A 27022-nucleotide genomic window follows, 5' to 3' on the forward strand; every position below is an offset into this window, starting at 1 on the left:
GTGCCTTTCGAGGGGGGCCATGGTGCCAGGCAGCCACAACAAAGCCCCTGCCACCGGGGAGGGAGGGTCACTCCCTCGCACGCACACCGCCGCGATGAACAGCCGGCAGTGTTCGGAGGGGCCAGAGGCTCCCTCTCGCCCACCCACCTCCCCGGAGAACCCGTGCTCAACGGCTCAGCCCATGCCCGCGCTCCCTGCGGCTTCTCCTTACCTTCCTTCTTGGCGAAGGCGTTTAACAAAGACTTCATGTTCCCTCTGACTTGGGCAGCTGTCCGCCGCTCATTATATAACCTTCCCAGCCGGGGAGAAGGGGAGCGGTGCTGCCCGGCCCCGCGGCACCGGGGTGGCGTGGACTCGGGGAGCAGCGGCGGGCACCTGGGCACGGCGTGCCTGCCGGCATCGCTGGGCACGCCAGACCCGGTGAGCCGGTGACGGAGCCCACCCCATGGTCCGCCCGTCAGCGGGGAACCAACTGTGCTAGACTGACCGGGCTCAAGCCCCGCTGCCTCTCCGGGCGCCCGTCATGTGAGCAGAGCTACTCTGCTTCTGTGAGCCGCGCACGGGGACGGGGAGGGAGGGGCGGGCAGGAGCCGTGCCTCCTCGGCCGGCGGCCGGGAAACCCGGGAGCGCCTGCCCGCCGAGCCGCTTCTCCCAGGAAACCCCGGGCTGGCGTGCAGGCCACTTCTCCTCCAGCGCGCCGCCCGGGGGCTAAATATAACGCGCTGTGCTCTCCTAATTTTATTCTTAAAAGAAATGCCAAGTTTCCTTGCAGTGCAGCTTGTTCGCCGGCCCCGCCAGGGCAGCGGGCACGTCCGGGGGCTGAGACACCCCCGATTCCGGAAGCCTCGGGCCGGGACCCGCGTTCCCCGGGCAGCCCTCGCCGGCACGCCGGAATCTCCGCTCGTGACCCAGATCTCTGTTCAAAGGAGTCAGACACAAGGACCCACTCCTCCCCTGGCGCCCGCCCGCCCGCCCGCCGCAGCGAGCACCCTGCAGAGGAAGCAGAACCCCAACCCCTCGCTCCTCGCTGGGAGGCAGAACGGCCAGACCAGACGGGGCGGGGCCCCCGGGCGGCTCGGGGTGAGAGGCGCGTCCTCCGAGTCCCTCTGGACGGGCCGTTCGCGTCCCCATCCAACACGCGTCCAGGGGAGAGGACAGGGGGCCGAGAGCAAGCCCCCCGCACCCTACAAAGTACACACAAGAAGGGCCGGACGCTGGGTGCTCTCGGCAGGTGGGAGGGTCCCCTCCTGACCACTGACTGGGCCCCCGGGGACCGGGCTCTGTCACCCGTCACACCTGCTGCTGAGGCTGTAATTAGGTGCGGTTTTCCCGTTGCTAAGAGAACTGATTCCCAAATTAATTTTTTAAAAAAGGAAAAGAGAAAGAGGAGGCAGAAACAGCAGAGGGGACATGTGAGTGGAGGGCCGTGCGGCTGGCACACTGGTGACAAGCGTGGCGGCTGAGAAGCCAGGGGACGCCTCGCTCCCCCCCCCCGGGTCTCGGTGTGGCGAGGAGGAAGCCCGCTGTGGACACACGCGGCACGGGCCCGCTGTGAGCAGTATGTTTGAGCACCATCTCTTTAACTCCCACCCACCCCAAGGACGTGGCCGTCCCCTACGGGCACCGCCCGGGCGACACCCTTGCCCACCGCGCCCCGGACCGCAGCCCCAGCCTGTTCTAACATGTACCCTGCAAAACCGTTTGTCGTCAGAGACCCCCACGGCTTGACCAGCACACATCACCTCCTTGGGGGCAGAGGTGACCCGGGCAGAGGTCAGCGTCCTTGCACATTTGGGACAAGGCAGGGTCGCTTCCAGCGGGGAGTGTCACCGACAAGGACACAGCGGCTCCCACTCGGGGAGACTGACGCCGTGTTCTCGGGCTGCACGGTGGCTGTGTCTGGCTCCCCGGGGCTGCGCTGGCCACAGGCCCGGCCCCCCTGCCTGGTGGGGACAACAAGCCACAGTGACGGCGGACCCGGGGAGCATCTCCCCAGCGGCTGAGCCCCGCCACGTCAGCCCCGAGGACGCGCCAAAGCTCAGGGAACCCTCCAGGGGAGTGGGAGGCTCGGCGATGCTCAACCCGGCCCCCATCTGTCTGTGACGGACGCCCTCCCAGAATCACAGAGCCTCATCCCTCTCCAGTCTCTGCTCCGGGTGCCGCCGCCTCACCGTGAGCAGGAAGGGGGGCAGTGGGGAGCGTGTGCTGTCTGTCCTGGGTAGACGGGTGGGGGGTGGGGAGCCTCACCAAGGGCCAGGGGAGCCCTGTCACCGTGGGCAGCCCTGCTGTGGACCCCGGGTGGGGGACAGGGGAAGCAGTGGCCTTACCGGGTGCTACTGTGTGCACCCCACCTCTTGTCCCTGACCCGAGGAGACACGGAACGGAACCAGACTTCCCCCAGTGGCACTGATGACACGTGGCCCAGGCAGAAGCAGAGTCGGAAATACTGCGGTCTCTTGGAGAGGAGGCCCCGTAGCCAGGAACCAGGCTGGGGCCGGGGGGTGGGCTCAGTCCTCTACCCTCCCCTCCCCCACCACACCCCCATCCCACGTCCCACCACACTGGTGGATGGGGCGCACTGTGCGGGCACAGGGACCCGGGGAACAGGATGGAGGAGACCTCTGGTCCCCCTGGGACAGCACAGGGTGAGGAGTGAGACCTGACTGTGGGCGCAGCAGCAGGGTTTGAGGACCCCAGGGAACACCCCTCGCTGAAGGAACCCTATTCCTGACCCCTTCCCTTCTTTGAATAAGCAGACGCTTCCAATCCACACTCCAGGCACCTGAGTAAAACTTCACGGAAATTCAGAGCGGGAGTTCCGGCAGACGCACGTGGAGACCCACTGTGTGCCCAGGCTCTGCCCCTCAGAAATCCTGCCCGGGAGGTGGGCCGTCCCTGGCCCCCACGCCCCTCGCCCACCGAAGGCTTCCTCGCCACTGGTGGGTAAGCGCTCTTCGAATACTTCTAGCAACAGGGAGCTCACTACCTGTGTGTGGGGTGGTTCTCACTATTAGACACGAGCTCAGGATGCGGCTCTGGGCCCACAGGGACCGGTTTCCTGCCCTTCTCACGGAGAACATGCCGTGCCCACCACATACCAAGCTAAGGAAAAGCCACGGTGTTCAGAGCCCAGACGTGACTCCGAGCCCTTCGTGTCAGACCACAGAGACCCAGCGCTGACCCGAGGGACTTCGGCAAGTGGGGCCGCAGAGGTGGACGGAGGCGGCCCCACCCCTGCTGTGGGCCCCCGCCCTCCCCCGCCCTCCCGCAGAGCCCGGGGAGCAGCTAACGCCACCTCTGTCTCCGGCCTCCGGACGCGGGGGTCACAAGGACAGAGCTGGAGGCCCACAGGGAAGACTGCGACCAAGGAGGACGGAATCTAAAACCCATCTCTCCCTCGGGCTCCCAGACCCCTTTTCTCTGCGCCGTCCACCCAGGATGGGTTTCTGCCGGTGAGGACGTTCCCGTGGAGTCCGTGGCAAGGCCCCGTGGACGGGCCAGGCCCACAGTCATGGGCTTGGAGATGTCTCAGGCCCAGATAGACGCTCGGATGCCCAGACATGGCCGAGCCTTCCTTCCATCGTCCTACGCGGGATCCTTTGAGGAGGACGAAGAGACTGCCAGACGCTGTGCTGGCCACCTTCCACCTGACCTGGTGCCGATGAGGCTGGGTTTCAAGTGGGTTTCATTCCAGACAAGGGGTAGGCGGGAGGGGAACTCCGGGGTCCGAGCTGGGTCGGGGAGAGGCAGGCGGCAGCGAGTGGGAATCGGAGGCTACAGAGGAAACTGTCCACCTGCGCACTCGCCCACGGCCCCCACTCACCCATCCTCAAGGACGCGTGAGCATCCTCTGAGTTGGGGGCCGTTCGAAAGGCCACAAGGGCAAGAGGAAAAGCTTGGGGGGAGGTCTCCAAATCTGAGGCGTGCCAGGAAGGAAGGGGGTCGCCCCCAAAGTGACCCCACTCCATCAGCCTCCTAGCTGCGCCCTTCAGCCACCAGCCTGAACCCCCGTGCCAACCCCTTGGTAAGAAATAATGCGTAATAAATACACACGTAAATAATAAAAACAAAGAACGTAGAAGCCCCTCCGCCTCCCAGCCCCACGAGACCCTCACGGCCTCTCCTTGGGGACACACAGGCACAGGGACCCGCACGGCCTCTCCTCGGGAACACACGGGTACGGGACCCGCACGGCCTCTCCTCTCCTCGGGGACACACGGGCACGGGACCCGCACGGCCTCTCCTCTCCTCGGGGACACACGGGCACGGGACCCGCACGGCCTCTCCTCTCCTCGGGGACACACGGGCACGGGACCCGCACGGCCTCTCCTCTCCTCGGGGACACACGGGTACGGGACCCGCACGGCCTCTCCTCGGGGACACACGGGCACGGGGACCCGCACGGCCTCTCCTCTCCTCGGGGACACACGGGCACGGGACCCGCACGGCCTCTCCTCTCCTCGGGGACACACGGGCACGGGACCCGCACGGCCTCTCCTCTCCTCGGGGACACACGGGCACGGGGACCCGCACGGCCTCTCCTCGGGGACACACGGGCACGGGACCCGCACGGCCTCTCCTCGGGGACACACGGGCACGGGGACCCGCACGGCCTCTCCTCGGGGACACACGGGCACGGGACCCGCACGGCCTCTCCTCGGGGACACACGGGCACGGGACCCGCACGGCCTCTCCTCGGGGACACACGGGCACGGGACCAGCACGGCCTCTCCTCTCCTCGGGGACACACGGGCACGGGGACCCGCACGGCCTCTCCTCTCCTCGGGGACACACGGGTACGGGACCCGCACGGCCTCTCCTCGGGGACACACGGGCACGGGACCCGCACGGCCTCTCCTCGGGGACACACGGGCACGGGGACCCGCACGGCCTCTCCTCGGGGACACACGGGCACGGGACCCGCACGGCCTCTCCTCGGGGACACACGGGCACGGGACCCGCACGGCCTCTCCTCGGGGACACACGGGCACGGGACCGGCACGGCCTCTCCTCTCCTCGGGGACACACGGGCACGGGGACCCGCACGGCCTCTCCTCGGGGACACACGGGTACGGGACCCGCACGGCCTCTCCTCGGGGACACACGGGCACGGGACCCGCACAGCCTCTCCTCGGGGACACACGGGCATGGGGACCCGCACGGCCTCTCCTCGGGGACACACGGGCACGGGGACCCGCACGGCCTCTCCTCGGGGACACATGGACATGGGGACCTGCACGGCCTCTCCTCGGGGACACAGGGGCACGGGACCTGCACGGCCTCTCCTTGGGGACACACGGGCACGGGACCCGCACAACCTCTCCTCTCCTCGGGGACGCACGGGCACGGGGACCCGCATGGCCTCTCCTCTCCTCGGGGACACACGGGCACGGGGACCCGCACGGCCTCTCCTCTCCTCGGGGACACACGGGCACGGGACCCGCACGGCCTCTCCTTGGGGGCACACGGGCACAGGACCCGCACGGCCTCTCCTCTCCTCAGGGACGCACGGGCACGGGGACCCGCACGGCCTCTCCTTGGGGACACACGGGCACGGGACCCGCACGGCCTCTCCTCTCTTCGGGGACACACGGGCACGGGACCCGCACGGCCTCTCCTTGGGGACACACGGGCATGGGGACCCTCACACGCCCTGACCCACCCTCCACGGCCTCTCCTCGGGGACACACGGGCATGGGACCCGCATGGCCTCTCCTCGGGGACGCACAGGCACAGGACCCGCACGCGCCCTGACCCATCCTCCCCCGTCCTCGCTCTCTCAGCTCTTCGTTCGCCACGTCTTTTGACAACTGCCTGACAACAGGCTGAAAATAATCCCGTCTCTTGTACAAAAAAAGGCTCTCTGCACATCAGAACATTTCGGGACTCTCCGAAGTCCTGGCAGGCAGGAAGCGCCAGGTGTTATAAACACGCCTCATGGGAGCGTGCTGCCCGCGTGCGGGTCCGCGGAACAACGCCCGGTGCGTGTCGACAAGCCCGCCCCCCTCCCCGCGCCACCACAGGGAGAGGATTGGACGTGGGGGCCCAGCGGGTCAGGGGCTGGCTCTGTGTCTCACTACCTCGGTGGCCGTGGGCTGGTCAAGCAGCCTAGCCCTCAGTTTCCTCATCTGTAGGGCAGGAAGAGCCCAGTGCGGTCCCAGCACCGGTGGTGGGGTCACCTAGGCTCACGCGTGTGTAAAGTGCAGAATGGGGTGGGGCGCTGACCTTCCGCGTCATGTCCCAGCCTCACGACTCCCCAGCTCCGTGACCCCGGGAAAGTCACGACATCTCTCCCTGCCTCTGTCTCCTCATCCGCCCAATGGAGACTGAATGGTGCCACCTCACAGGAGGGTCGTGAGGACCAAGTCGTCCGATATTTATAACAGTGCACAGGCTTCAGAGCTATTAGCAATGGCTAAATAAATGCATTTAACATAGAAAAAAAAATCTGTAAGCAATAGGAAGAGGCTCTCCCCTGCCCATCCCTGACTCCATGCCTATCATAATCCCTCCCGGGGCCCTCAGAACGCAGTTACATTATCTTTTCCAGTGCCGCCTCCTCCAGGAAGTCCCCATGACTGATTCAGTCATGGGAGATGCCCCTTTCTCAGGGCTCCCGTGGTCACAGTCAGGCCTTGGGGCATATTTCCTGGTTCCAGGAGACTTCCAGGTCCTTAATGTAGAGATTCAATGCCCAGTTCCCCCATTGCCATCACCTTGCGAATTGGAGGAGCTCCCTAGAGCTCTGGCGTGAATGGATGGATGGATGGATGGATGATGGATGGATGGATGGATAGACCAATGAGGAGACAGGTGCTGAGTCCCGCCTCTGCTGCTCTGAGTGTAGGAGGCACTATTCCAGGTACAGCAGGTTGGTCTCCCTTGTACTGAAGTCACCCGGGGCCTGAAGCCACCTCACTTCTCTGCCCCATTACTATCCTATCCTCCCACTGGTGCCCAGGGACCTGCCTGCCTCACGGCAGGGCGGTGCCAGTTCCACGGAGCAGCCATGCGTGGCAGGACACCAGGCTGGCCACGCAGTTCCCAGGCCTGGTCCTCTGGGCCCTGGGCGCATCGTGAACCAACCAAATCCTTGAGGACTTTCTGTGTCGAGACGGAGTGGCCCCCCCTTGCTGCCACCAAGAGCCTGGCTGATTCAGCTGATGAGGCTGGGGTTCGGGCAGGGCAGGGCTGTCTCAGAGACCCTGGGATCCCAGAAGGTGGGTGTTCCCCGTCTCCCTGGCAGGCCTGGGGGTTCACTCAGGCCCCACCTCTCGTTGTGGGAGCGGAGGAGGGCCTGAGTCTATTTCTGTCTTAGCACAAATTCATGGGGTTGGCTCTAGCCTTTGTCAGACAGGAGGCCCACGGGGAACTGAGAGGAAGAAGCAGAACTCCAGAGGGTCTCAGTGGACCACCAGCCACACCCCGCCCTTTATCCTACAGAATCGAAAGCCACATGCCTGGTGAGCAAGGAGAGCCTCGTCCAGAGAGCCCGGCAGGGAGCAGGGAGGTGACGGCCGGGGGCCGGACACCTGGACTCCTTCTGCCCACACCACCTTCCGCCTTTCCGTGCGGCTAATCTAAATATCAGTCGGCGCCCTGGCTCCATCTCACAATGACGGTTAAGTGAATCATGCTTTTATAAATAACAGGGGATGTAAAAAGGCGCCTTGGCAGGAATGCGGGGTTATCTGTGAACGACGCCGTGGGAGTCCGGAGTGTGTGCGGCGTCCCGTCGGGAGGGGCTGGGCGGGGAAGCTCGGCTCCTGGAGGACCCGTCCAGCCCGCGGGGAGTCGGGGCGGGGCACACGGAGGCGGCATGCGGGTGTGTGTGGGGGCTCTCCCTGGCTGGGTCAGGCAGGGCGGCTGGGTCAGGAGCTCCCGCAGCTGGTGGCCATAGGGATCCTGACACAGTGGGTGGTCTTTAGCTCATCCAAGGGAGAGGGGCTTTGGGGAGGTGGAACCAGGGTCGACCACAAATGGAGTGAGGGTCCCAGGGCACATTCAGGAAGATCACAGACTCCAAGCACAATCCCCCTCCCCTCCCGCTCCATGCAGATTCAGCCTTTGAGGAGGGGTCTTCCAGAGACACCGAGTGCCAGGAAAACTGTTCTGACCAGAAGGCGTGGCGCATGCGGCCGTGCTTGGGCTTAAGGACAGCATGAGCCACCCCTGGGTGCCCCTTCTGAGATCCAAGAGACTGAGGCCACCAGGACCTCCCAAAGGGGAAACTGAGGCTCAAAGTACCCACCCAGCCCTGACAGATGCCCACTCGGCCCACAAGGCCTGCCTGTCACCAGCCCCCTGACTCCGTGTCACATCCCCTGCCCTGGCGTTCACAGGCCAGTCTCAGGACTGGGTCAGCACCCCCTGCACCGGAGCCCCGGGAAGGGACCCAGGCCCAGCTCTGAGTCCTCGGGGAGCAGGTGACAACGGTGGGGGTGAAGGCCACCTGTCCTCCCTCTCTGGAGAGAAGGCCCAGCACATCTGCTTCCCCGTCCTGTCACTCAGACCCAGCCCGGACTCCCCGAGACTTGAGTGCGGGACCCCCAGAACAGCAGGACGCCCCGAGCCTCCTTCCAGACCTCGAGTCTGCAGGAAACACACACAGAGCACCACGTGTGCAGGGCCACGCAGCACGGCTGACCACACACAGCAGCTTCCCGCACAGTGATTTGTGTAAAGGTCGCCCGAGACGGTCAGGGGTAATCAGAGCGACCTTGTGCTGTGGACTCAACGTTTGTGCCCCCTCCACCACCAAATTCATATGCTGAAGTCCTCACCCCTCAATGGGCTGGTTTTAGGAGGTGGGGCCTTTGGGGGTGATTAGGTCACGAGGGGACGCCTCCTAGAAAGAGCCCTGGAGAGATGGCCTCCGTCCCTCTGCCCCGTGAGGGAGGGCCGCACAAGCAGGCGTCCGTCTGAAAGTCGTGAGGACGCAGCTCAGGAGGAACCGCACGGGCTGGCGCCCCCTCTCCAGTCTCCAGAGCTGTGAAAAACGAGTGTCCACCGGGTAGCCGCCCCATCCATCGTGCCTGTGACAGCCGCCCGCGCTGACACGGACCCCCCACGCGGCCGAGCACGTCCCACTGCCCTCACAGGCCTGCGGGGGTCCCTCCCGCCAGCACCTCCTCCACACTGCCCCTCACCCGCATGGGCCCCTCAGCCCCCCGGACGCCCCTTGGGGCCTTGGCCGCTGGGCCCCACCCCCTAGACTTCTTCTGTCTCCGGCCCGTCAGAGCTCACCGCCGAGCTCACCGCATCCCAGAGACGTCCCTCGGCCGCCCGGCCTGAGCAGGCAGCCCTCTTCTTCTCCGGCCTGTGTCCTGCCATGTTTCCTTCAGTGCATTCAGCCAAAACTGGTAGCACACCATGGATGAGCTTGTCACACTGTCTTCCGCCTCCCAGTGCCGTGCTGGTGTGAGGACAGAGCCGAGCCAGCCCCCCACGAGATACCCCGTTTCCCCAAGACACCCCGTTCCCCCACGAGACACCCCGTTCCCCCCAGAGACACCCCGTTCCCCCCAGAGACACCCCGTTCCCCCACGACACACCCCGTTCCCCCCACGACACACCCCGTTCCCCCCACGAGACACCCCGTTCCCCCCAGAGACACCCCGTTCCCCCCACGACACACCCCGTTCCCCCCACGACACACCCCGTTCCCCCACGACACACCCCGTTCCCCCCACAACACACCCCGTTTCCCCCACGGGACACCCCGTTCTCCCCGGGACACCCCGTTCCCCCCACGAGACACCCCGTTCCCCCCACGAGACACCCCGTTCCCCCCTGAGACACACCCCGTTTCCCCCACGACACACCCCGTTTCCCCCATGAGACACCCCGTTCTCCCCATGGACACCCCGTTTCCCTGAGACACCCCGTTTCCCCCACGACATACCCCGTTTCCCCCACGACACACCCCGTTATCCCCATGGACATCCTGTTTCCCCCACGAGACACCCGTTTCCCCCATGAGGCACCCCGTTCTCCCCATGGACACCCCGTTTCCCTGAGACACCCCGTTTCCCCCACGACACACCCCGTTTCCCCCATGACACACCCCGTTCTCCCCATGGACACCCCGTTTCCCCCACGAGACACCCGTTTCCCCTCCTCTTGTCAATAAATGAAAGAACCACCGCCTCCCACTTCCCACCTGGGGGGACCTTCTCAGGGCCCCTTTTGCTGTGTTTGCCTCGCGCTATGAGAGGTCTTTTTCCAGAACCCTTCCCATCTTGACGACCGCTTCCCCACACCTGGAAGGTTCCGGAAGGCACGGGCAGGGGAAGGGTTCACGCACCTATCGACCACGCGAGATCTGGCACCGAGTGGGGGCTTGCAGACGTGAGTGCCAGTGGCCGGAGGTCCTCGTCTGCCCGTGTCAACCTCGGGGTCTTTGGCGGGTCGCTTTCTGAGAACCGTGGTTTCCTGCATCTCGGCATGTCTAGCGATTTTCTATTTGGTATCAGTCATTGTCTCTGATATGCTTTAGAGACCTAGGATTCTGCTACTGTCCTCTGAAGGGTGTGGAACTTTTCTAGTGGGTAATAAAATTGCCAGTAAAACACCCAGCCCTGCGAGGTGCGGCTTCAGGCTTTTGTGTGTGTGTGTGTGGTGGGGGTGGGTGGGGGGGGAAGTCTCTGTTAGTTTGGTCCTCAGATGAGCTCCTGACTTCTGGGGTCCTTCTGGGTCTCTGGCAATAAACCCAGGGTTTGCCAAACTCTTCTAACACAGTGGAACTCAACATGACTCTGTCTCCCCCAGGAGAGGGCTGCAGAAAGCTCCCTCGGCGCTCTGAGCTTTAAGCTGCCGTGCTCCACTGGGACCCTTGGCCTCTCATCCTGCACGTGAGGGTTCAGTCGTCAGGCAAGCGCTGGGGAGGAATCTATGTGCAGATCTCGGGGTTCTCCCTTTCCAGGGTCTCCTGCGTCCACTTCCAACCACTCAGGCCGCCCTAAACTCCAGTCGCCGAATCCTCAACCCCGTGAGACTCACTCTCTGTCAGGGGCAGCCCCTCATCGAGGCGGGGCTCACACGAGGGGCTCCCTTTCCGTCACGGGTCCCAGCCCTCCGGTTCTGCTGACCTTTCGCTTGCCTGCCAATACCTTTAAGCAGTTGAGGTTGCTATATATAGATATATATGTATGTATCTATATATAGGTACGTATTCCATTTTGCCCAGAGTTTATTATTACCAGCGGGAGGACTGCATTTGTCTGACGTGATCGGCTCAGCTGTGATCAGAAGGCAAAAGTCACGGGCACATACACATATTTAGAGCAATGAAGCGTGTCCCCCCCACTCCAATCGCACACCTGCACACCCACCCACGGCGTGTAACGGCGAGCTCCCCAATCTGCATGTCTAGAGGCAGCAGGTGCGCCTGACATGGAGCTGGTGAGTGGTCAAAGCAGAGGGAGGCGGGAGCAAGGAGGCCTGTGAGGGCCTTGACTACTGACCGGGGAAGTCGAGAGGGCCCGGGGCCAACAATTACCCCCCTTCTCCGCCTCACGGCCCAGCTGGGAAGGGTCGCCGACACTGAGAAGGGTCATTCACAACGCAGGAGTCCAACCTCGACATGTTGCCAGCACCCCCAGGAGGCTGGACGTGGGGGGCAGGCGCACGGGACGCCCCCACCTCGTAGACGACGGTGCGATCCTGGAAACCGGGCTCCTGACGGACACGCCGCCCGCGAGGGCCAGTTGGGCCCCAGATCGGCTCCTTGCCTCGTGAGCAGACCTGATGCAGATCCTAATGTATTTTGGGAACTAATTAAGCCTCGGTGACTGATTTAACCTTCAAACGAATGCCTTCCAGGGCCGAGCGGGCAGTGCAGTTTTCATTAGACAGCACCGTCAGGCACAGCCCAGGTCCAGGAGGAACCCCACCCCGAGGGGCAGGGTGCAGGGAGGAGGGGCCGGCGCGGGCGGACGGCGTTTCTCCCCTGCCCCCCGGGGGACTGGTTCAGAGGCTGCCCTGGCTTGGCCGTGGGGGCTCACGTCTCTGGGCACACTCGAGGTCATGCAGGGGAGGGCCAGAGGAGTCTGAAGGCGGGGACTCACGCCCGCTCAGCGGCAGCTGGACCCCGATGACTGGCTGCACCAGCTTCATCGGCTCGGGGAGTCAGCCTCAGCAGACGAGTCCCCCAGGTGAGTCCAGAGGGCCAGGCGCCCTCGGGAGGAGCCTCGAGGCCTTTGCTGCCCACCGCGGCCCGCGGAGGAAGCCCCTGGCCACCAGGTACCCACCGCACGCCCCCACGTGGTCGGCCGACCTTCCCCTCTCTGCGTCCCGGCACGTCCAGTAATCTTCCAGTATCACTATCCCAGCTGAAGGTGCCTCCCCAGCACGGGCTCAACTTATTAATACTCTGCTTTAAAAAAATGCAACACATGCCCCATTTTCCGAAATGGGGTCAGCAGGGCACACCCTTGAACGAAACGCCAGCTGTTCCGAGTCACCGCCAGGCTGTGCCGTCTCCACCCGAGAACCGTGGTGCTTCCTTTCCATTTGAGGGAGATGAGCCTTTCTCTCACTCACCTCCGAGCCTGACGCCCCAGCCCACAACCCGACAGCCGCCATCGTCAAACGAGAAGCCGGCACATCTTCCGTCAGGCCACGGGCTCGCCCAGGTCACCACGCCGGCCGGCGGAGTGGGTCTGGTTCTGCCTTCTGCCCTTCGAAAGGATCTGGGCTCGAAGGCCACAGTCCTCCCGGTGTGTCCGTCCCTCATCACAGGACACTTAGAGCCCCCACGCCGTGACTGTTACGTGGCCACGTCCTCAGAGCCAGGCTGAGATGGTTTATGGCTTTTCAAAAGCTCTTGTAAACAACACTGCTCTGAACATCTCCCTGCACGGGGCTCCTGTCTTCTCTGAACGAATCCCCTCTGCAGACGACCCCCTGGTGGGGGGACAGCCGGGTCTAACGGCTCCAGAGACACTCGGGCCAGTTGCCTCCCCAAAGCATGGTTGTTCCAGGTTACACGACCAGGCCAGGCTGCAACCGAATTTCCTCTTAAAGGAAAACAATTCTTTTCTGGGTTGAGAAACACAGAAAACGCCTTTGAACCAGGGAACGATAAGTTTAGAAAAGCAAGACTATCCGTCCGTGCGGGATGAGCAGACGTGCACGCAGGGCGGGGCAGGGCGGGGCAGGGAGGGATGGGGGCTGTCAGAGAGATAGGGCCACGCTCTGAAGGGCTTCCCAGGAGAGGGCCGGGTACGGCAGCCCCTTCCGGATCTCCAAGTCAGCCCATGAGGGTTCTCCTACGCGGCTCCTACACGGCTCCGAGCCCCGCGCGCGCAGCCCTGCGGCCGGTACCGCGAAAGGGAGGCGTCCGCAGAGGCCGAGGCATGCACCACGGGCCTTGTGGCTGGAGGGCGCTCACAGCAGGAAGCTGTCCTAGTCACCGAGGATGCAGGGTCCCTGGCCCCTCCACCCAGGCGGCTCCCGGGGACCTGAGGCCGGGCTGCGGGGGAGCCTGCTCCCCAGAAGGAACGGGATTTTGGTGATGAGAAGAGAGAACAGCCCAGGGAGACTGCGAACCCAACGGACGGCCCCAGTGAATGAATCCACGCGGTCCCCGTAATTACAGGGAGCCGGGAAGCAGGAACAAAGGGAGAGAGGCAGCACCCCGCCAGCTGGAGTGCAGCACAGGCCGAAAATAGACCCCGCGAGGTGGGGCTGGGTGTCACTCAGCGGTGGCTCCGCGCTCCTGCGGATAGACGACAGGACTGCAGCGGGCCAGAAAGAGAACCGGGCCGGGAAGTACCGGACGTCCCGTCCTCTGGGGGAAATGTGGCCGGGGGCAGGGCGACCCTCAGGCCAGACCAGGGGCTCCTGGTGCCTCCCTGGGGGCAGGGCGACCCTCAGGCCAGAGCAGGGGCTCCTGGTGCCTCCCTGGGGGCAGGGCGACCCTCAGGCCAGAGCAGGGGCTCCTGGTGCCTCCCTGGGGGCAGGGCGACCCTCAGGCCAGAGCAGGGGCTCCTGGTGCCTCCCTGGGGGCAGGGCGACCCTCAGGCCAGGGCAGGGGCTCCTGGTGCCTCCCCGGGGGCAGGGCGACCCTCAGGCCAGAGCAGGGGCTCCTGGTGCCTCCCTGGGGGCAGGGTGACCCTCAGGCCAGGGCAGGGGCTCCTGGTGCCTCCCCCGGGGGCAGGGCGACCCTCGGCCAGGGCAGGGTTTCATGTCTTTTGGAAAGAGAGGCAGGAGAGCAGTGGAGGGTGGGGACGAGCCTGCCAGGGGGACGGCGGCCACATGCAAAGTCAGGGACGGAAAAAGGGGGTGTCTGTCTGGGCAGAAAACAAATGCACTGTCTTGTGCAGTCTTCCTAGGAGGATGGCGGAGTTCTCGCTGCCACGGGTCAACCGGTGAGTTAGGAATAATAACGTTGATGGCGATGGCACTGGCTGGCAGCTCGCGAGCCCCAGCGTGTCCGCACTACAAGGAGTGGCACTATTGTGCCAAGGAGGAGCCTTCAGCACAGAGAGGTTCGGTAACTGGTCCCAGGCCACACAGCCGGGAGGCGAGCTGTGGCCCTGGAGTCTGTGTTCTAATTTAAACTGTCACAGTCTCCCGTCCCTGGGGGACCGACCCCCACTGGGGGCCCAGGCCGCAGCACAGAGGATGTGAGCAACACACGTGCTCCTTAGGAATTTTCCTCTGTTCACGGATATCCATCTGCACGGGGCTGGTCTCCCTGCTTTAGTCTGAGGAGGGGGAGCAACCTCAGCTGGGTCTGCGGGACCCCCAAACAAGACCACTGAGCCCTCATTTTATGCATGCAGCAGGCGGGCCCGCCCAGGAGGGCCCCTGCCCTAGTGCCGGGTCCTGGGAGCGCCCCGCGGAGACTGAGGCACGGCCTTTGCTTCCGGCCTCACCCGTGCGATCCCACCAAGCAGGACGCCCGACAGGCCCTCCTGCCAACTCAGAGTGGCGATGTCCTCGCCTCTGCCAACCAGACGCACAGCCGCCCATCCCGGAATCGGGTGTCAGCGTTAAAAATTGGGGGATGCGCTCAGCTTCTAGATCACCCACCGAGGAAGGGCCAGTCAGCCACGCCCCTGACGGAGGCACTGTGACTTAATTTCACAAGGGGTGGTGCTCTGGGACGGGGACCACACCCAGAGTCCTGCCCGAGCCTCCCCTGCACTCAGCAACAGCCCCAGCGGGCGCCGGGCCTGGCTCCCGCGAGGTCCCATTTCCCACGCTCGGTTCCCAGTTAATTCGGCTCTGGGCTCCAGGTTCACAACCCGGACGGCACACGAGTCAATGGACAGGTCTACGTGGCTCAGCCTAGGGGGTACCCCCACCCACTGAACTCCTGAACCCTCATAATGGTCTCAAGCATGGGCTTGCCCAGGAAGGTGTGGACCCAGGGTGAGGGCAGGACCTGGAGATGTGCCCAGTGAACACCTGGGGCCATCAGGGGCCGTGGGGTGGGGTGGCTGGGGGACCCGGGCAGTGTGGGGTGCGGCTCCTTTTTTTTCTTTTTCTTTTTTTTCTGAAGCTGGAAACGGGGAGAGACAGTCAGAGAGACTCCCGCATACGCCTGACCAGGATCCACCCGGCACGCCCACCAGGGGGTGACGCTCTGCCCCTCCTGGGTGTCGCTCTGTTGCGACCAGAGCCACTCTAGCGCCTGGGGCAGAGGCCAAGGAGCCATCCCCAGCGCCCGGGCCATCTTTGCTCCAATGGAGCCTTGGCTGTGGGAGGGGAAGAGAGAGACAGAGAGGAAGGAGAGGGGGAGGGTGGAGAAGCAGATGGGCGCTTCTCCTGTGTGCCCTGGCCGGGAATCGAACCCAGGACTTCTGCATGCCAGGCCGACGCTCTACCACTGAGCCAACTGGCCAGGGCCGGGTGCGGCTTCTTTGTGGTACAAGGAGGCCTGGCAGGGCCTCATCCATTTCCAGCCGCCACGAAGCTTGAGGTCCACGGCTCCTCGCCACCCACCCAGCCCAATGAGCAGGAAGAGGGGAAGCTCGCCCGGGACCCCTTTCTCCCCCGTCTCTCAGCTCTGGCAGTATTGTTACTACTTCCTCAAAAAGCAGCCAGCACTCCGGTTTCTACGTGAAATCTCCTGACTTTAAATGCCAGTGTCTGGTTACTATTTTATGAAAATGTGTCTTACTAGGGATGGCTCCAAGAATCTACCAGGAATTTGGGAGCTGGGTGGGGAGGGGGGGTCTGAATGACAGCCAGCTCCCTCTATGAGCACCCCCTGCAGGGGGAAGCTGGCCCCCCACCCAGCCCCAGGCACCCGCCAGGCCCTGCAGGGGGAAGCTGGCCCCGCCGCCCAGCCCCAGGCACCCGCCAGGCCCTGCAGGGGGAAGCTGGCCCCTCCACCCAGCCCCAGGCACCCGCCAGGCCCTGCAGGGGGAAGCTGGCCCCTCCACCCAGCCCCAGGCACCCGCCAGGCCCCGCCACCCAGCCCCAGGCACCCGCCAGGCCCTGCAGGGGGAAGCTGGCCCCACCACCCAGCCCCACGCACCCGCCAGGCCCTGCAGGGGGAAGCTGGCCCCGCCGCCCAGCCCCACGCACCCGCCAGGCCCTGCAGGGGGAAGCTGGCCCCGCCGCCCAGCCCCAGGCACCCGCCAGGCCCTGCAGGGGGAAGCTGGCCCCGCCGCCCAGCCCCAGGCACCCGCCAGGCCCTGCAGGGGGAAGCTGGCCCCGCCGCCCAGCCCCAGGCACCCGCCAGGCCCTGCAGGGGGAAGCTGGCCCCGCCGCCCAGCCCCAGGCACCCGCCAGGCCCCGCCACCCAGCCCCAGGCACCCGCCAGGCCCAGCAGCCACAGGTGGCCCTAGTGTTGACTCGGTGTCTTTTTCCCCAAGGTGAGTTCCACAGGGCCCTGGGGACCGCGGAGACTGACGGTGCAGAACAGCACCCGCAGTCACGCTCGGGAAACGCCTGGCCACACAGAACTCGAGGACTCCTTTGGCGCAGGCCATATCAGGCCCTTGAGTGCTGTGAGGGCTAAGGCATCCTGAGGGTCCACGCGGGGAACCCAGCAGGCGGCGTTTCCAACGGCGCAACCACGGACCGGAGCTTCACAGTGCAGCCGGGGAACGCTCTAGCGCCCCTGGGCCGTCGGGGGCACAGTGCCGAAAGGCTGGGGGGGGGGTGACTGTGTGGACACAGGCCACACAGTCAGGTCCACCGATCTGTTCAGAGCCAGGGCCCCAGGGAGCCCGACTGGGGCCACCGCCAGAAATGCCAACTAGGACACACTTCAGGGAGAGCAGTGTGCAGCGCAGGGGACAGGTGCCGTCCAGACACGCAGGCCTTCCGACCCGGTGACCCAGAGAGCAGTGCGCAGAGCAGGGGACAGGTGCCGCCCGGACACGCAGGCCTTCCGACCCGGTGACCCAGAGAGCAGTGCGCAGAGCAGGGGACAGGTGCCGCCCGGACACGCAGGCCTTCCGACCCGGTGACCCAGAGAGCAGTGCGCAGAGCAGGGGACAGGTGCCGCCCGGACACGCAGGCCTTCCTCCCTGGCACAGAGGGTTTATGCCGAGGGAGTGAGCCTGGGAGGCCTGAGCCACGCACTGGGGTTCCCGCCAGCGCTCGGGATGGGAGACTTACTGCCTGCAGCTCCCGTCTGTCCGGTCACAGGGACAGTGACTTAGGGCCCTAGGTGCCGCCCAGGAGGACCCCGGGGCCCTCCGTGAGTGGGGAGCGGCTGGACAAGGAGGACTGGGAGGCCAGCCCCTCCACTCAGCTGTGGGTTAGGGTCCACGAGCCCAAGTGCAATCTCCTCTGTAAACGGGCACCGGACCCGGACCCGGCTCCTCCCGCCCCCGGGGGCAAGGGAACCCCGCACAGCCCCTCTGCAGAGCGAGGCCATCGCGGCCGCCGGCCTCCGGGAGGATGACGCCAGCCGGACTTTCTGGGTCCCAGCGGCCCCCCGGGACTGGTGCTCAGAGCGTCACTTCCCGGGGGAGACCGAGTGGGAAGGGCGTGTGGTCCCAACAGCCCCCCGGGACTGGTGCTCAGAGCGTCACTTCCCGGGGGAGACCGAGTGGGAAGGGCGTGCGGCCCCAGCCCGGCCCCAGAGCCTGCCGTCCCCTCCTCTGAGACCCGGAGGCCCCCAGCCAGGCTGTGTGGTGGCTGATGTCGCACAGGGACGGAGGAGAGTGGGACAAGCAGGTGAGGCGAGGCTGCCACTCGGGGCCTGGGAGCAGCCGGCCACCTCCCCCCCCCCCCCCCAGGATTCTTCACGGGCCAAAGGGCTCCCGCGTGACTGCCTCTCGGCGGGTGTGACCACGGCAGACGGCCATTCGACTGTCCCCGTCCACCCGGGGTGTGCTACGCGCGCGGGTGACCTGGGCGTCGGCGACCACTCCCCAGTAACACACGGAGGTGGCCCTGACTGTGGGCGCCATCCCTGCACTGGTGTCCTGGGGCTGCTAGGACAAATGTCCACATACCAGGTGGGCAGCCTCAAGCAGCAGGAATGTGTCCCCTCACCGTTCTGGGGCCAGAAGAGCAAAATCAAGGCTGTGCTCCCTCTGGGGACCCTGGGCGGGGGGGGGAGGAGGGTCCTTCAGGGCCTCCGCTGTCCCCTGGCTTGTGGCCGCACCCCTGCCACTGCAGCCTCCTTGGCCTCCGTCCCCATGCGCGCCTGGGGCTCCCAGCGTCGGCAGCCCTTTCCTCTCTCACAGGGACGCCAGCCCCGGCCCATGGGGCCCACCCGCAGCCAGTACGACCTCATTTCACCTGAACTAATTAAACCTGCAGCTCGCTGAGCCCCAAACAAGGTTCACACACACGTGGGTCCGGGCGGACGTGGATTCTGGTGGGGGGTGCGGGCCCCACTCCATCCGCGGACTGTCCCGGGAAGGAGCCGTCTCCCCGTGTGCAGCGAGCGAGCACCCCCGAGGGACGGACGGGTCTCTGTCCGTGTGTCCCCCAGCTGCTCTGTGTAGTCCTCCCTAGGGAGACCAGACACGACCTCTCCGTGAAGAAGAAACAAGGAAATAATAAATGAGTATTTCTGTTAAAGAGCGAAGCTATTTCAAGTCCCAAAGGTTTCTTGGTGAACTATCAAGAGAAGAAGAGTGACCACCCCAGGAATGCTGACATAGACCCCTGAGAGTCTGCCCGAGAGAAGGGGGCAGCTCGTGGTTGAAGGAAGTCTGGTGCCTTGTCACTGCGGTCCCCTCTGCCACCCAGACGAGACCCTGGCAAACTCAGAGCATGGAGCTGGGGGTGGGTGGGTGAGGACACATGAGGGAGCAGAGAGCGGGCTGGCTGAGGGACGTCAGCTCTCAGAGTCCCTGGGGACAAGGAAGGCTTCAGAAGGCTGTCGGATGGAACTCAGACCCACACACCCCAACAGGTCCGCCACGCGCTGGGACCACAGCGAGGTCAAGCTGGAAAGCCCTCCCCTTGCAGGGACAGCCGAGAGAGACAGCCCGCGGCCGGCCGGGAGGAGGTACCCCGGGCAGCAAAGCCTCGGGGGAGGTGCCAGCCCCAGCCCCTGGACAACGCGCCCCGAGGAGGGGCCAGACTCTTGTCTCCCAGCTCGTGGTCTCCCCCCGGCCCTGGTGGCCACGGGCAGCAGCAGCCACATTCGGTTTCCTTCCTGCAGAGGAGCAAACGCACATTCCGCCCCGGGCGCTCGGACACCCGGCAGGCAAAGCGGGAGCTCGGAGGGAGCAAACGAGGCCCCCTGAGCCCCCGGGACGGCGCCGTGGCTGCTGAGGAGCAAGCAGCCTGGTGTCTGGACGCTGCCGGCTCCAGGCACGGTCCCCAGCCCCCGCCTCGGCCAGTACAGAGGATTACAGGACCCTCCCCTCTGTGCCCCTCACTCAGGTCTCCTCCTCGACAAATCCACAGCCTCCGGGCAGGCGCGCCTCCAGCCAGCCCTTTCTTCCCGGCCGGACGGATGGAGGCCGGACCGAGCCCCCCGGAGGCGGCTCCGTCAGGGTGTCCGCCCTGGAGACCCCCTCCAGTCCCACTGCCTGCAGGGACGTCCTCCCGGGCCCCGCCAAGCTGGCCCCACGCGCCACCCATCCTGCACGGGTCCCCAAGCCAAGATCGTCTGTCACCCACCACCACCAGTGCCTCTGGGCGTGAGTCCTCCCCTTCCCCAGCTCCGGGCATGTGAGTCCTCCCCTTCCCCAGCTCCGGGTGTGTGAGTCCACCCCTTCCCCGGCTCCAGACCCACACCTGCAGGACGATGGCAATGGGAACAGTCGCGACGGGTCCGGCCCGTGCTCACCACTGTGTGAGCCTGTGAGGCCGTGACTCCCACCCCTGTCCAGGGAGTACCAGGCTCTCGGTCCCTCTCGGAGCAGAAGCCCCCACCGCCTGTATCTGCCCCTATGTACAGAGGCTCAGCCTGCCACCCCTAAGAAGGTCAGGACAGGCCACATCTGCATGGACGCAGTGCCTGTTGCTCAGTGGCCTTCAGAGCACACCGTCTGCTGGGACTGACCACTAAAACCCTGAGCGCCCTTATCCTGGTGGCTCCTCTGCTCCAGGCCATGTGGGGCCACACGTGTCACACTGACTTACTGGCAGGAGGAACAGAAGGCTCTGACCACCAGCAACGTTCCAGTGGCTGGAGAGGTCTTGGGCCTCATGGATCCGGCACCGGTTTGTGGGGAGGAGCAGAGCAGGGTGGGGGCTCGGGCCCTCAGCCCGCCTCCCACCAACCACAGAAGCCAGGGCTTCTCACGTCGCGCCCCTGGGTACGGATGCAGTGGTGTGAAACAGGAGGGCAGGGATCCCTGGGTTCAGGTTGTGGCCTTTGATCTCCGAGGAGACAGTGGGTGAAGACACAGCGGCAGGCCTGGAGGGCAGGAAGCTGCTCTCCGGGCATGTGGCACGCCGTCAGGATGGGCACAGGGCCGGGAAGACATGGCTGCAAGCTCCCAGCAGATCTGGAACGAATGGATGGATGTAGAGAAGGATGATGGGTGTGCAAGAGCAAGACAGGGAGAAAGGAAGGAAGGAAGGAAAGGAGAGAAAGGCAGATGGATGGTGAATGGGTGGCTAACAGAAAAAAGGGGAAGAGAAGAAGAAAGGATGGGTTGATGGATGGATGGATGGATGGGCGGAAGAATGATTGGATGGATGATGGATGGATGGTGCATGAATGGATGATTGAATGAACGGATGGATGAATGAAAGATGGGTGGATGGATGGACAAACGGATGGACAGGTGGATGAGTGAGTGGGTGGGTGGGAGGGTAGACTAATGGAAGGTTGGTGATGGGTGGATGGGTGAATTAGTAATTTGAAAATTATAGTATTATATATTTATCTTTTAGAGAGGCTGTCAGTAGGTGGCCCGAGACCAAATCAAACAGATATATTTTAATAAGTCACTGATATATACACAAGTTGAGATATTTCACAGACAAAACCTGTGCTTCTGGTCACCCTTGTGTAACCAGAGGACTTGGTGGCACCCTGCCCACACTCCTGCCTGGCACCCACCAGCCAGAGCTGAGCCCAGTTCCCCCAGAAAGGGTGAGCTCTCCGGGTCCTCATGGCTCCCCTACCCCACCCCACAACGTGTAGGGCTAGGAAGAGAGGGGAAGGTTCTTTATTTCCATGTGTCTCTCTCCAAAGAGGGGAACACCGACCAGGTGTGGGTGTATAGACAACACCGCTCTCCGCTTGACCCCTGCCTGGCCAGAGTTAGCGGCCTCACTTGAGGCTTCCTTTCATTCCAAACAACCCAACGGGGAGTATCTGACTCCTGCTGTGTCCAATCAGAGTGTCAAGGAGTCTACAAAACCCCACCCAGCAAGCTGGTGGAAGAGCTGGAATTCAGATAGCCACGTCTGTCTGTCCACACCCAGAGCCCTTACCCGGCATCACTCGGCCTGCCCTTCCCAGCCACTGCCCGCAGCCACTGCCCCCAGCATCCCTGGCACCTCTGGACACCCCTCGCTTCCCCAGCAGTTGACTCATGAGTCCTGAGGTCCACCCCTGTCCCCACACCCCTGGAGGGTCCTGAGGTCCCCCCCCCGTCCCCACACCCCTGGAGGGTCCTGAGGTTCCCCCCCCGTCCCCACACCCCTGGAGGGTCCTGAGGTCCCCCCCACCCTGTCCCCTGCACTGCAGTCTAGGCAGGGGCCCCGCGCCAGCCGCTCACGGGTACACCATCCTTAGCACACGGCAACAGAGACGACTCTTCCCGAAAAGACCCCAGGACATAATTTCACGGAGTGCTCCGAGGTCCTGTTCATTCTGCTGAAGGCTGAACAATGGCGGCAACAGCGGGTCAGGCAACAAAGCGCTTCTGTGACCAGGTGCTAAGGAACACGCCAAGAGGGCCCGCGTGACCTGCAGCCCCTCGGGCCCCCCTGGAGTCTCTGCCGTGCAGCCTGGACGCTCAGGACCCGTGGCAACGCTCCAGACCCCAGGCAGAGAGCGAAGGACTCCAGTCCCAGCACGCCCGTGACCGGTGTGCTCAGCCTTCGTCCCAGCCCAACTGTGCTGGAGCTGAAATCAGGGGGAGCCCTGTCCCCAGCCTGTGCTTTGTCACGGAAGAGTGGCGTGCTGCTCAGACGCCGCCCGGGGCACCTGCTGCCCGTCCCAGGCTCACACTGTGCTTTAAATGGAGCCATCAAAATTCACCGCCACATTCCCACAACCCAGCAGCCACCAAGGCCGCCGCATTTGCATAGCGCCGGCAGGCGGGCTGCTGCCCCCTTCATCCTGACGGCGCCGTGTCCAGTGGGCAGGAGCACCCCATGCCGGCGTCTAAACCGCCCGCGCATGCAGAGCCCGCGGCTCCCTCCTTTCTTCGCCAGACGCCCCACTGGCCACGCCGGACACCCGGGCGTCGCCCTGCGCCTCCCATCCCTGGCGGCCAGGTGGGTTCCCAACCCGTCCACAGGCCTGCGGCCACCGCTCCCTGGACCCAGCGCGGCCTCCCAGTGCGTCCCCTCGCTTCCCTCCCCTCCCCAAAGGCAGCTGTCCACACAGCACGGACCGTGTTCTGCCTGAAAATATAAATCATGGTGACTTCTTCACTAAAACTTCCGAAGTTTTGTGTGTTTTTTTTCCCATGTTCGGAACAAAGTCCAGACGGCTGAGTTTGGGCCACGAGGCCAACATAACCCCCCCCCACCTCTTCTCTGGGACTCTGCGCCCCCCACCCTGCTCTTGACCGCAGCACGTCACTGGCTGCCCCAGGTCTCAGAGTGTCCCAAGCAGGCTGGTCTCCTCCACAAGGTGTGGGGGCCGGCAGTCCTCAGGAAGGTGCCACCTGCCCCGCCCTGCTGCCGACTCCTCCCACCACACGCTGTTCAGCCCAAATGCCACTCTCGGTAAAGCCTTCCTTAAGGGTTTTTTTTTGTTGGGGGACAGTCCATCTCCCCCGTGACTGCAGCTGTCCCTTCCCCCACTGTAGCCCTGGTGCATACCACAGGGTCAGAAAAGGCTTAGTATACACTAAGCCAGGGGTCCCCAAACTTTTTACACAGGGGGCCAGTTCACTGTCCCTCAGACTGTTGGAGGGCCAGACTATAAAAAAAACTATGAACAAATCCCTATGCACACTGCACATATCTTATTTTAAAGTAAAAAAAACAAAACGGGAACAAATACAATATTTAAAATAAAGAACAAGTAAATTTAAATCAACAAACTGACCAGTATTTCAATGGGAACTATGCTCCTCTCACTGACCACCAATGAAAGAGGTGCCCCTTCCGGAAGTGTGGCGGGGGCCGGATAAATGGCCTCAGGGGGGCCGCATGTGGCCCTTCGGGCCGTAGTTTGGGGACCCCTGCACTAAACCTTGGAGAACGGACGGGTGGATACATGGTGGGTGGGTAGATGGATGAATAAATAGACGGATAGGAAGGTCAACGAATAGGTGAAAGCTCAGATGGATAAATGGATGGATGGATGGATAAAGAGATATTATTACCTTTATCCATCAGGGTGGGGGGTGCAGAGTCCCAGAGAAGAGTTGGGGGGAGGTTAGGTTGGCCTCGTAGCCCAAACTCAGCCGTCTGGACTTTGTTCCAAACATGGGGAAAAAAAACAAAAAACTTTGGAAGTTTAGAGTCAAGCCAAAAATAGAAAATAGATATGAAATCATGAGTTATAGTTTTATCAAGTCATACAAAGTATTAGCATTGAGGCAAGATTCTAGCACAGGAATCCCCAAACTACGGCCCGCGGGCCGCATGCAGCCCCCTGAGGCCATTTATCTGGCCCCACCGGACTTCCGGAAGGGGCACCTCTTTCCTTGGTGGTCAGTGAGAGGAGCACAGGATGCGGATCCTGGAGCACTGTATGTGGCAGCGCTGCAAAGCACGGCATCGTTCACGCACGGCACTACTTCCGGTGACGCAGGACGACACTCACAGCTCCGGAAGCGCGTCATTATCACTTGTTACGGCTAGCAGTGACAAATATGGAACCGGACATTGACCATCTCATTAGCCAAGAGCAGGCCCATAGTTCCCATTGAAATACTGGTCAGTTTGTTGATTTAAATTTATTTGTTCTTTATTTTAAATATTGTATTTGTTCCCGTTTTGTTTTTTTACTTTAAAATAAGATGTGTGCAGTGTGCATAGGGATTTGTTCATAGTTTTTTTAATAGTCCGGCCCTCCAACAGTCTGAAGGACAGTGAACTGGCCCTCTGTGTAAAAAGTTTGGGGACCCTTGGTCTAGCACCTCAATTGTGTCCCATTGCAATGAATAAGTACAGTGATTGCTGTGGAGGGGCAGACATGGGGGATGCTTTGCCGTGTTCTTTAACAGCTATATTTTTTCTTATCTCACTCCTCTCCTTTCCCTCATCATAACTTTGGGAAGAGGTTGTATTCTAGCCACACTGTATCAGGTTAAATCATTAATAGCATTTCCTTCCTTCTCTCCCTTCCTCCTTCCATCCACTATCTACTGATCCATTCATCCATCCATCCATCCACCCAGCCATCCAACCACCCCACTGTCCGTCCATCGGTCCGTCCACCCACCCAACCACCCACCCTTCCATCCATCCATCCATCCATCCATCCATTCATCCACCCCATCATCTGTCTGTCTGTCCACCTACCCACCCACCCACGCATCCTTTTCTTTTTTCATCCAATGAGTATGAGCACTTAGTGTGTGCCAGCCGCTTGAAATGAAGTCATGAATGAAACAGCCTTCAAGGAGCTTACTTACATATTCTAGCGGGGGATGTGAAAACTAATACATAATATGGGTATTTGATTCATTCCATAATTTCTCTTCGTTCCAAACTCCCGTCCCTCCAGGAGCCCAAAGTATGGCTCAGAGGTTGCCTGCCCTGCTCCCCTGAACACAGGGGGAGACTGATCAGCCGCCCCCCCCACCCGAGCTGCTGGCCACCCGGCGGGCAGTGCTGACCCTCTCGGCTCCACCGTGCACACAGAGAGCGTTGGCACGCTAAGAATACAAACGCTGCGAGTCTGAGGGGGCAGGCACCACCAGGCACTTCAATCAGCCCCGGGTTTGTAAGTCCTGCCGCTCACGGTGCCGGTGAGCCCTGCGGGTGAAATGTCACATTGAAGAGCACGCCCGCCTCCTGTGCCTTTTCTGACACTTAGAAAATAAATGGGTCCAAAATCTACTGCTGGATTTACTATGCTTCAACTGTCCTTTTAAAATGGGTCGTGAAGGACTAATGCTTTTTTTTTTACATTGACTTGAGGTGGGGGGAGGGGGAGAGAGAGAGAGAGAAGCATTAACCCATCGCTCCACCCAGTTGTTCCATTTAGCTATGCACTCATTGGTTGCCTCTTGCACGTGCTCGGGGGCCGAACTGGTGACCTCGGCACATGAGGACAACATTCTATCCACTGAGCCACCCGCCCAGGGCCAAGGCCTCAAGCTTTTAAAACACTTAAAACAAGTCTTAGAAGGGCTCTGATGGCTCAAATGTGTATTAAGATGGAAATCTGGTTTCCCTGCACGGCAGAGCATTAAAACAAGCGGTGAAATTATTGTGCCTTCCGACAGAGAAAAAAATTCCCAGCCTGACCCGCGCCTGAACCCACATCAAAACATACGATTTCAATCAAAATTCTCATCAAAAACCTTACTTGGTGGAAAGCAGGGTTGTTTTTTTTCTTTCATTTTAAGATTAAAATTAGCATTAAAGAAGAAAACATAAAACTGCAGTCTCCGTCCCAGATGTGACCTTGCTGCCCCGGCCTCTCGCATACCCGTCCCCTCTCCGTAGCTCAGAGCGAGGGCTCCAGACGCTTCCGGTGGGCGCCAGCACCCATAGAGCCCTCTGCCACGGCTGCCGTCCGCAGGCTGCGGGCCCGTGACGACCAGGCGGGTGCAAACCCAGGGCCGAAAGGGTCAGCAAGTGTCAGCGACACGTCCACGCATCCGCCCAGAACCGCAGCCGAGGGCCTACTGTGTGCCAGGCACGGGGGGTCACCGCAGGGATCAAGCCAGGCGCGGCCCCCCATCCTCAAGTTCAGATGCCAAACAGCGCGTGGGTCAGTGGGTGACCGATCTGGACGGGAGCTGTCAGGTCCACAGGAAGCTGGGATCGTGAAGAGCAGGGCGGAGGCCACCCTGGATCGCACGGTCCGGCAGCGGGGACACAGGTGCGGAGAGGAGGCAGAGAGCCGGGAAGGGGCTGGTCACTCGGGGCCTCCCCGGCCAGAAGGAGTCTGGATCGGTGTGAAACCCACCGGGAGGGCAACGCAGCGCTTCAGCTGGGGTTCGAGTTGGGATCAGGGGTGACACAGTCTGGCTTAGGGCGTTCCTCTGGAAGATCTCTCTCCCGGCTGCGGGGCTGGGGGCTGGGTCACAGGTGTAAGAAGAGGGAGCCAAGAGCCGGCCGGAAGGCCACTGCACAGACAGGTCCCTGTAACGGGATGCCGGACCGCAGGCCTGGGAGGAGGTGTCGGGAGCCGAGAGAAGTGGGGCGTGCCCATTGGGCTCTGGACTGGAGACTGGAAGCAGGACAGGACTGGCTGACAGGCTGGACGTGGGAACCAGAACTGCAAGCCCCGTGTGTGAGACAGTGCTCGGGATTACGGCTTAGAACACTG

The 27022-nt window shown here is 62.8% G+C and overlaps 1 protein-coding gene across 7 annotated transcripts in view; it reads right to left on the reverse strand.

Annotated features, from left to right (window-relative positions):
* SHANK2 (SH3 and multiple ankyrin repeat domains 2) overlaps positions 1-27022 on the reverse strand; it is a 443651-nt gene that overhangs the window by 264225 nt on the left and 152404 nt on the right. The window lies entirely within an intron of this gene.

Source organism: Saccopteryx bilineata, chromosome 1 (assembly GCF_036850765.1).
Source record: "Saccopteryx bilineata isolate mSacBil1 chromosome 1, mSacBil1_pri_phased_curated, whole genome shotgun sequence".
In the NCBI taxonomy this organism is placed as follows: Eukaryota; Metazoa; Chordata; class Mammalia; order Chiroptera; family Emballonuridae; genus Saccopteryx; species Saccopteryx bilineata.